Genomic DNA, 8,439 nt, shown 5'->3' with positions numbered 1-8,439 from the left:
TAGTGTATTCCGCTTTGAGGGGCCCTAACAATAGAGGTGCTGTTCCAGTCCTGAGTTCCCATTCCTGAGTTAGTTAGCAGAGACACCAAAGCCAAAAGGCACTAATGACTTGTGCCATCTGGCTTGTCAGCAACCAGTTTTAGCGAAGTAGTTAAGAAATGTACTCATTATTTATGTACCCTGGCTCTATTATTCATTTTGATACATTTCCCCAATGTTTCCACTGATTAGTCAAGATCAAGATCCTGCCTGTGTCTTCTTGAGCATGTCCTTTACGAGAAGGGTTTTCAAATTAAGACAATTTTGTCATTCATTGGAGTAGCATATTCTTTTTGTACGAAACAAAAGTCTTTTAGGTAATTTGGTAAGCTATTTAGGAATGAGCTACTCAAAACACCTCATAAAGTCCCGCTGTTGGTAGGTTAATAAGTTTGTATTTAAGACTGAACATATTTGAAGCTTGAATAACATAGAATGCTAGAGTGGCTTATTTATAATTTCTTCTTCCTAAACTGTACTCAGATTTTGGTGTGATTAGAGTGGATGGCCACTTCCTTTCAGGTATCTAAATGCAGTCTGAGAATGTATCCTTGTTTTCAAAATCATAGTTTCATTCTCACAGTTTTAGAGCTTAGATGAATCTAAATAAAAGGTAGGTAAATTTTTTTAACATCACCCAGTTTTTTGGAAATAGACCGATCTAAAGACTATGTTTGGCTCCTCCTAGATTTCCTCTGCTGAACCCTTTTTTTACTAAACTGCCTTTTAATGGGAGGTTTCTCAAAGGGATGGTTCACATTTCACATTTCATTATGAAGAGATGAGAGGTGCAGAGAGGATAAGCCTCTTGTCCAAGGTCACACAGCTACTAAGTAGCAGAGGTGAGATTTGAATTGAGACTACATGAGATCCCAGAGTCTTTGATATTATAATTTCCCATGCAGCTTCCCGAGAGTTTCTCACTTAGCAAGTCTGAGTGGGGCTGGGGAGTCTGTTCTGTTGTTGTTTGTTTCTTTGTTTTGTGTGTGTGTGTGTGTGTGTGTGTGTGTGTGTGTATTTAACCCCCCAAATGAGGTGATTTTTTTTCATCAGTAAAAGTTGGGAAACTTACCCAGTGAATAAACGTGTAATGTCCATCCTAGAAAAAGGAGAGATTTTTAACAATAATTTGGGTTTTGCTTAGAAATGAGAATACATCAATGCAAACTGAAAATTGTATATGTTCTGTTCTGGGTTCCAGCTATCCGGATCCCAGATAGCTTTCTTTCTTATGAGTAAGCTGGGGAAAGTTGTTTTTCATAACTATTCAGGAGAATATCCTGAGCCTAATAAAAATGGCCTAACACAAATTAGGCAGTAGGTCTGAAAAAACTGACCATGGTTGCTTTGTAAGAAAGTACTGAAAGAGGAGCCAGCCAAGTTATAAGGATGGACATTTTTCCTTTGTTCAGAAGCTTTTGTGACCTGCTGGGTTGAGTCAAGAACAGGAAATATGAAAGTCTCTGTTTTCTTCCAGGACTCTCTTTGGCCCACTGGATATACAGGAAGCGGTAAAAAGCTGTATGGTGGCTCTGTAGGAATTGAAAGTCCTTGGGCAAATCAATCAGACCTGACTCTCCACATCAGCAAGCCAGGATAATAATATTGGCTAAACTTATTTGAATTCCATCTGGATTTACTTACTGGCAAGTGTAAAGTGTTTTCAAAATACCAAATATTATATAGGGCATCCAAGCAGCTTAAATTTCAGCTGCCCTATCCTTTCCTTTCCTGCACTGCTCAGCATGGTGGGATACAGTGAAGCCCCAAATTGCTGGGCTCCCAGGTCCTGGCCCAATGCTGTCCTCATGTGCTGCTCATGCTGGCCAAGACCTGCCTTCGGGCCACCTACTCTCTATTAACCTCCAACAACAATTTTGGCAGTCCTAAAGAAAATTTTGTTTTTAGACTTAGTGATATCGGAATAAAACCATATGAATTCTCTGAAAGTACAAAAGCTTATAATTGTTACTGAAAATGTTTAAGTTTCCCAGCATGTAATTGGGAACTTCCCCCCTCCCCTCACCCCCAAAACATAGGCCTGTCAGACCATGCTAACATGCTTGAGAAATACATGTGCCTCTGGATGCATGAAATTTTTTAATATTTTAAAACCATCTCTAGTTTTCTTACCATGTATATTTGTTTACTGTACACCATAGAAAGCCTTATTTCTCTATCTTTCCTGAATATGTAGTGTATCCGAGAAATGCAACTTTGTGCCTCTGTAGTAAGTTTCCACATACCATCTCTTTGGGATATCTAAAAACCTTCTACATGAACTTCCTAATGTTGATGGACTCAAAGTCCCCTGGATTTCTATTCTCTGGGAACACTTCTCCAAAGCAGAAGAGCAAAGGTAAAGAAATGCTGGATTGAAAAAAAAAAAAGCAAGTGACAAGTGAATACAGGAAAATTCTACCTTAAGAAGTTTCTCCATCTCATTGCCTCATTCTCAGAGCCTATTCAGTACTTGGAAAAATTCATAACCTGGCAAAATACAAGTATTCATTCTCCTCCAGGCTGTAAGCCAAATCAAACCATTCTTTTTAATTACAGGTGAATAATAACACCCTTAAATTTCTTACAAATAACGTCAGCCTCCTTTTGCTTTTGGACTGATGGAAGGTGATGAATGAAGACCTTTTAATTCAGCACAGCTGGATGTCTTTTGTTGCACTTCCTCTCAAACATTGCTGTGCAGATCTGGCCTATTTTGTCAGATGTGCTGAAAACAACCTGCCTGACTGGAGGTGGAAACAGCCTTCAAACAGAAGACATTTGTGTGATTGAATACCCTGTCGGGAAGGCAGCTGTGGCAGTCAATGTACGAGGTGGAAGATATGCCATTTGTTTGAGAGAGAGACAGTGTGTGTGTGTGTGTGTGTGTGTGTGTGTGCGTGTGTGTGCAAGTGTGTTTTGATTTGATGGTTCTCCCAGGACTAAAGAAGGCCCCTCTGGTCAATTTTTGAAGCTGGTATGAAAGTGACGTTAGTACTGCTGTCAACTTTGAGGCTGTAAAAGAGAAGGCCTACTGTCTGGACTTAAAGCCTTTGTTCCCCTATGGTCTTCAGAAAGTCTGTGAGCTGCAGGCCTCTGTGACATCTGGATAAGGAGTTGACTTGCTACAGGTTGCAGCTTACTCAGCTTCTTCCAAGAATGAATTCATAGCATTTCCCTGGGAAGATGGTGAAAGAGTTCAGTGGCCACCCTTCACCATTTCCCTGGCTTTCCATAGGCTTGCTTGAAATGAGTGATCTGTGACAGGGTGCATCTGGACCTTATCTCAGTAGTGCTGATCAGTGTCCACAGAGACATGAGTGTTGTCGCCCATAATAGATAGCTCAGCTGACTCCAGTTTACCAGGGATGTATTCTCTAGGCACAAGGGCCAAGATGGTGAGCCAACAAACTAGTTTCCCAAGATGAAACAAAGCCTTGGACACTCTAAATGTTTTTTGCTAGACTAGGTGCAAAGTGTTTCTCAACTGCCTTGAGAGATAGGTATTGTCTCCATTTTACAGATTTAAAAAATGATAATAAATGAGGCTTGGAAGAAGGATAGGTAGTAAATTTAGGAAGTAATAAATCTAGAGATTCACACCTGAGTTTAGCTTGAAATCCTGTGCTCTTATACAAATTTGACTATTATCATTTTATCAGTGTCCAATAAAACTGAAAGAGATTATTTGAAAAAAGAAACCAGATTACACTTTAAGAAATGTATAATAATCTTATTCAAAAAGGTTTAAACTCTTAGGATTTATTTAATATGCAAACATAATTTGCTAGATTTTTAAAAATGTCCTCCTCTTATTCTCCTTTTAAATGAAAATAACCCCAACAATGATTACTAGATGTATTTGCAACACCAGGAAGAAAGAGGAAGAAGAAGACAAATGGTGGGTGAGACTCTCCTGTTCAGAACTCTGGTTTCATTCCAATTGTCTTTAAATTCCTCGTGTGGAACCACACACCACAATTAATTCACTCAACAAACTCAGTGATCGATCATCAGCTATAAGTACCTACTATAAGATTAGAGAGTTTAACGCTCCAGGTTTGAATATAAATGCTGTATTTGGAGGAATGTTGAATACAGTAAAGAAATGTCCTTAATTAGCTGGAAACCTAAGTTATTGAAGTAAGCTCTATATGTTTAAACTTTATTGCCTTCACATGCTAGATGTTTTGCAATATGTCTTTGGATATGTCTTTGTTTTGAGGGACTGTCCTGTACATTATAAACTTTTTAGCAATATCCTTGGCCTCTATCCACGGGTTGTCAACAGTACTCTTTCACAGTTGTGAAAATAAAAAATGTCTGTAGATATTGTGAAATGTCTCCTGGGAGGCAAATTGCCCTTGGTGGAGTACAACTGCTTTAAAAGATTTGTTACCATATAAAGCAAAAATTAAATCAATTTTGAAGATTATATGTATGTATGTATGTATGTATGTATATACCCAAAAAACACAAAGAACATGGGGTGATAATTGAATTACATTGTTATAAGTTTCCTATATATTTTTACATGTAATAGTTCACTACTGACTCTACACAGTTTGAAATAACTTGAAGATAGACATTGTAATTCCTAAAGCAACCACTAAAAAAGAAAAAACTGAAAGAGATATACTGAAAAGCCAATAGAGAAATAAAAAGGGAATACTAAAAACAATTGATTAACTCAAAAGAAGGCAGGCAAAAAGAAATGGATGAGCAATAATAACAACCAAACAACAATATGAGAAAAAAAGGAAAAAAAGTCACAAAATGGCAAATCTAGAACTAATCATATCAATAATTGCATTAAATGTAAATGAGCTAAGTTTTCTAATTAAAGGCAAAGAGTGTCAATCTGTATAAAGCAGCAAGACCCAACTATATACTGTTTCCAAAAGATACATTTTAATGAAAAGGCACACAGAGCTTGAAAAATTATATGCTATGCAAATACTATTCATATTAAAGCTGAATGGCTATATAAGATCCATCACAAGGGTGAGTAGATCAGGAGAATTAATTTAAATGTGTATGTGCCTAAAACCAGAGTTTTGACAAACATGAAGTAATAACTAATAGATAGAAAGGGAGATGAAGACAAATCTAAAATCATATTTGGAGATTTTAACACAACCCTCTTAGTAATTGTAATAATTAAGCAAAAATAATCACATAAGAAAAGAGAAAATGTGAAACTACTGTATGTATGTATATTTATATATATTATATTATATATTACATATTATATATAAAATAAAGAGAGAGAGATTGTAGGAATTGGCTTATGTGGTTATAGAGACCAAGAAGTCCCATCCAAGAAAGCCAGTGATGTAAGTGTAAGTCCAAAGGCCTAAGATGGATGGGGTTGGGGAAAGTGGGGAGTGGTGACAGCTGATGCTGTAAGTTCTGGTCTGAGTCAAAGCCTGAGAACCCAGAGTACAGATGTCTGAATACAGGAGAAGATGGCTATCTCAACTCAAGTAGAGAGAGCAAATTTTCCCTCCCTCTGCCTTTTTGTTTGGACCTGATTCACTTTGCTTGGATAAAAGATTTCCATAGCTGGAGACTTTGTATCAAGGCTTCTGGCTCCGTTTCACGAGTTTTTTACATGGTCTAAACTTGTTCTTAAGTATGGATATTGTGCTTCAGTCACTCAAATGTTGTCTTAGGTTCTGACAGTGTCAATGTCTGAGTCTTCAAAGACAATACATTGGTCTCAGGTAAGTATCAGAACACATGAGAATTTCCGGAACCCTGAGTTCAAACACAGATTTTAGGTTCATCCCTTGGTGCTCTTAATGCTTTTGACTAAAGGGACTCCTTAGTGAGTAGGTAGGCTGGTCTAAGGCCAGACTCAAAGACAGCAGACTGGTAAGATTGCCTTACCAAAATCAAGTAGATTACCCAAATGGCCAGACAGAACTAGTTGCTCACCAGTGAATATTGATCTACCTACCAGATCAGTGTAGCTATTCCTTGACAGAGAAAGGAAAGCACACATAAATTGAAGACCTTCTATTCTGTGCTTCTATGTGGTCACATGGGAACTCTTCCCTCTCCACAACCTCACACCAGAGATTGAAGAACATTAAACTGTTTAAATGTGAAGATTCTGAGATATCATTCATTTGTAAATGGAAGCTTCTCTTATCCTTCCCATCTCCTACTGTTGACTGCCAGTGAGGCTGCATGAGACAGCAAGATGAGGATTAGATTAATTAAAGTGAAATAAGAAAGCTACATTTCCTTTGCAAATAAGAGTAATTATGTGTTACATTTGTGAGTCTAATATAAAACAGTCTCCTTTAGGGTTCATGACATGTCACATTCCTTTAATTTGATCAGTCGAATATAGTCTTTGAGACACATACCCCCTATTTTCCTAACTCAAAACTCAATTTGCATAATCATATGAGAATCTTAAACTTATGTTATTAAGAGCCTAAGAATAGGTCTGAGTCTGTAATAATTGGAGGTTTCCATCATTTCCCTGATTCCTTATGTTACTGAAAGTGCTTCCATTGTTGCTTTTCAGCTATTCCTCAAGCAGTCTGCTCTACTGATATTCATGTAAGTTCCTCAGAGTCATCCATTTACTCCCTTGCCTACAGATGTGCTCATAGCTACTTTCAGTGCTTCTCTACCAGCTATAGTTCTTAATGTCCAATCTCTATAGACACTCTGCCACGGTCTCTTATGCAGTACCTCACACAATTGTGTGTTGGTCTCTGACCCACCACCACCTTCTCCCACAATGCACCCCTAGTCCCTTTGTTTTTGTGAATCTCTGCTTCACTCAGCTTTGAATCCCTTCCATATAAGGCTGAGTGTTGTCATCTTTGTTACTGGCTTTGATTCATGTAACCCAAAAGTTGTTAACCATTGGCTTTGATGATGCTATTTCATGTACCCCAAGGATTTGGGAGAGGGCTGGGGGATGGTTGGAAGAAAAGCTTGAATTCTATATCAGTTAAGAACTGAGTTCGGCTTAAATAGTTAGGGTTTATTTTTTACTCACCTAGAACAAGGCTAATATGGTAGTGCCACAATGCCTTTTGGGACTCAGGCTCTTTCCATTTCTCTGTCTTCTGGACTTTATGAGTCTTGTTCTCATGGTTGCAAAATGGCTGATGTGCCTCTAGTATCATGCCCATGTTCCATGCAGAAATAAGTAACAAGGGTGGAGGGCAAAGGATGTGTGCCAATAATTTATTCAGTAAATCAAAGGCAAATAAGTAGTTTTTAAATCAAGAAATCAATAGCTTTCCTGAAATTCCCACCTAGTATTCTGCTTTCATGTCATTGGCCAGAATTCTGACACATGGACCATATCAACATGCTAGAGAGTCTGGGTAAGTAATTAGTTTCAACTGGGCACATTGCCAGCCTGAAAAAAAAACACCGTTTTACTAGAAAGGAAGAGGGAGAAATAGATACTGGTTGGCATCAAGTAGTGGTATCACAGCCACCTCCTAGGATGAATATAGAGAAACTACTACAATTGTGAGAAGATAAAAATCCCCTGGTTCTATTTTATGAAAAACAAACACACCAAAAACGTGTAAAAAGTGACAATGAAAAATTGTCAACCATTTTTCAAAATACTGTAAAAAAGTAAACTTGAGGCATTTTAAACTTGGAGCTAGGCATGAACTAGTGCATTTTTTTCCTTTCTCTCCACCTCTTCCTTCTTTTTCTCTAAAATTATAAATGTTTGAATCTCTTTTCCTTGCCTCGTGCATTGTTTGTGTTCTGAGGCGTCCTCAGCCCTGACCCAGAGAAGCTGGCCTCACAGCCAGTGCTGAGAGGGGGCTCCACTTGAGTCCTAGAAGCTCCACCATCAGAGCATTTCTGTCAGACACTTGGGCTAAAAGGAATTGGAAAACAAACAGTTCAAGTCTAACTCTCTAATTGTACAGAAAAAGAAACCAAGCAAAAGTTCAGAGAGTTGACAAGAGGTCCAAAAGCACATCAGAGGCCCAGCCTTGTTTTGATTTATTTGTCTTAGCATTTCCATCCATCATCTTCCTAATTAATTTCCAACAGGTTGAGAGGAAGTTATCATTATGACTGTTAAAGCGATGGGCCTAGTAAGGGGCTTGGAATAGGAATTCCTTTCCTGAATTTTAGTCCAATTAATTGCTATATGATATATGTTTAGTAAAAAATATCTTTTCACAACAGACTCATTATTTTGGATTAAAGTTTCATTTATTCAAAAAACATTAGTGTGGCATAACATATACCTACATTGTATCGATTTCTTCAAAAATCCTACACATTCAAATTAGGGCCCATGATTTATCTACGTAATGACATGTATTGCAAAACTATATTACCAGACACTGTGTTAGGCACTTGTGGCCTCTGCTCTGGGGGTTCAGAAACTTCTTT

At 37.9% G+C, this 8,439-nt stretch overlaps 1 long non-coding RNA gene across 1 annotated transcript in view; it reads left to right on the top strand.

The window, feature by feature from the left end:
• LOC123592780 overlaps positions 1-4,474 on the top strand; it is a 110,136-nt gene extending 105,662 nt beyond the window's left edge. The window contains exon 2 of the long non-coding RNA XR_006709926.1: positions 1,517-4,474. This is a non-coding gene — a long non-coding RNA (uncharacterized LOC123592780). The remainder of the gene's footprint in view (positions 1-1,516) is intronic.
• The last annotated feature ends 3,965 nt before the right edge of the window (positions 4,475-8,439 follow it).

This window comes from Leopardus geoffroyi, chromosome B1, assembly GCF_018350155.1.
Source record: "Leopardus geoffroyi isolate Oge1 chromosome B1, O.geoffroyi_Oge1_pat1.0, whole genome shotgun sequence".
Taxonomy (NCBI): domain Eukaryota; kingdom Metazoa; phylum Chordata; class Mammalia; order Carnivora; family Felidae; genus Leopardus; species Leopardus geoffroyi.
The sequence above is the reverse complement of the archived record's forward strand: the minus strand, read 5'-3'. Positions and strand labels throughout refer to the sequence as shown.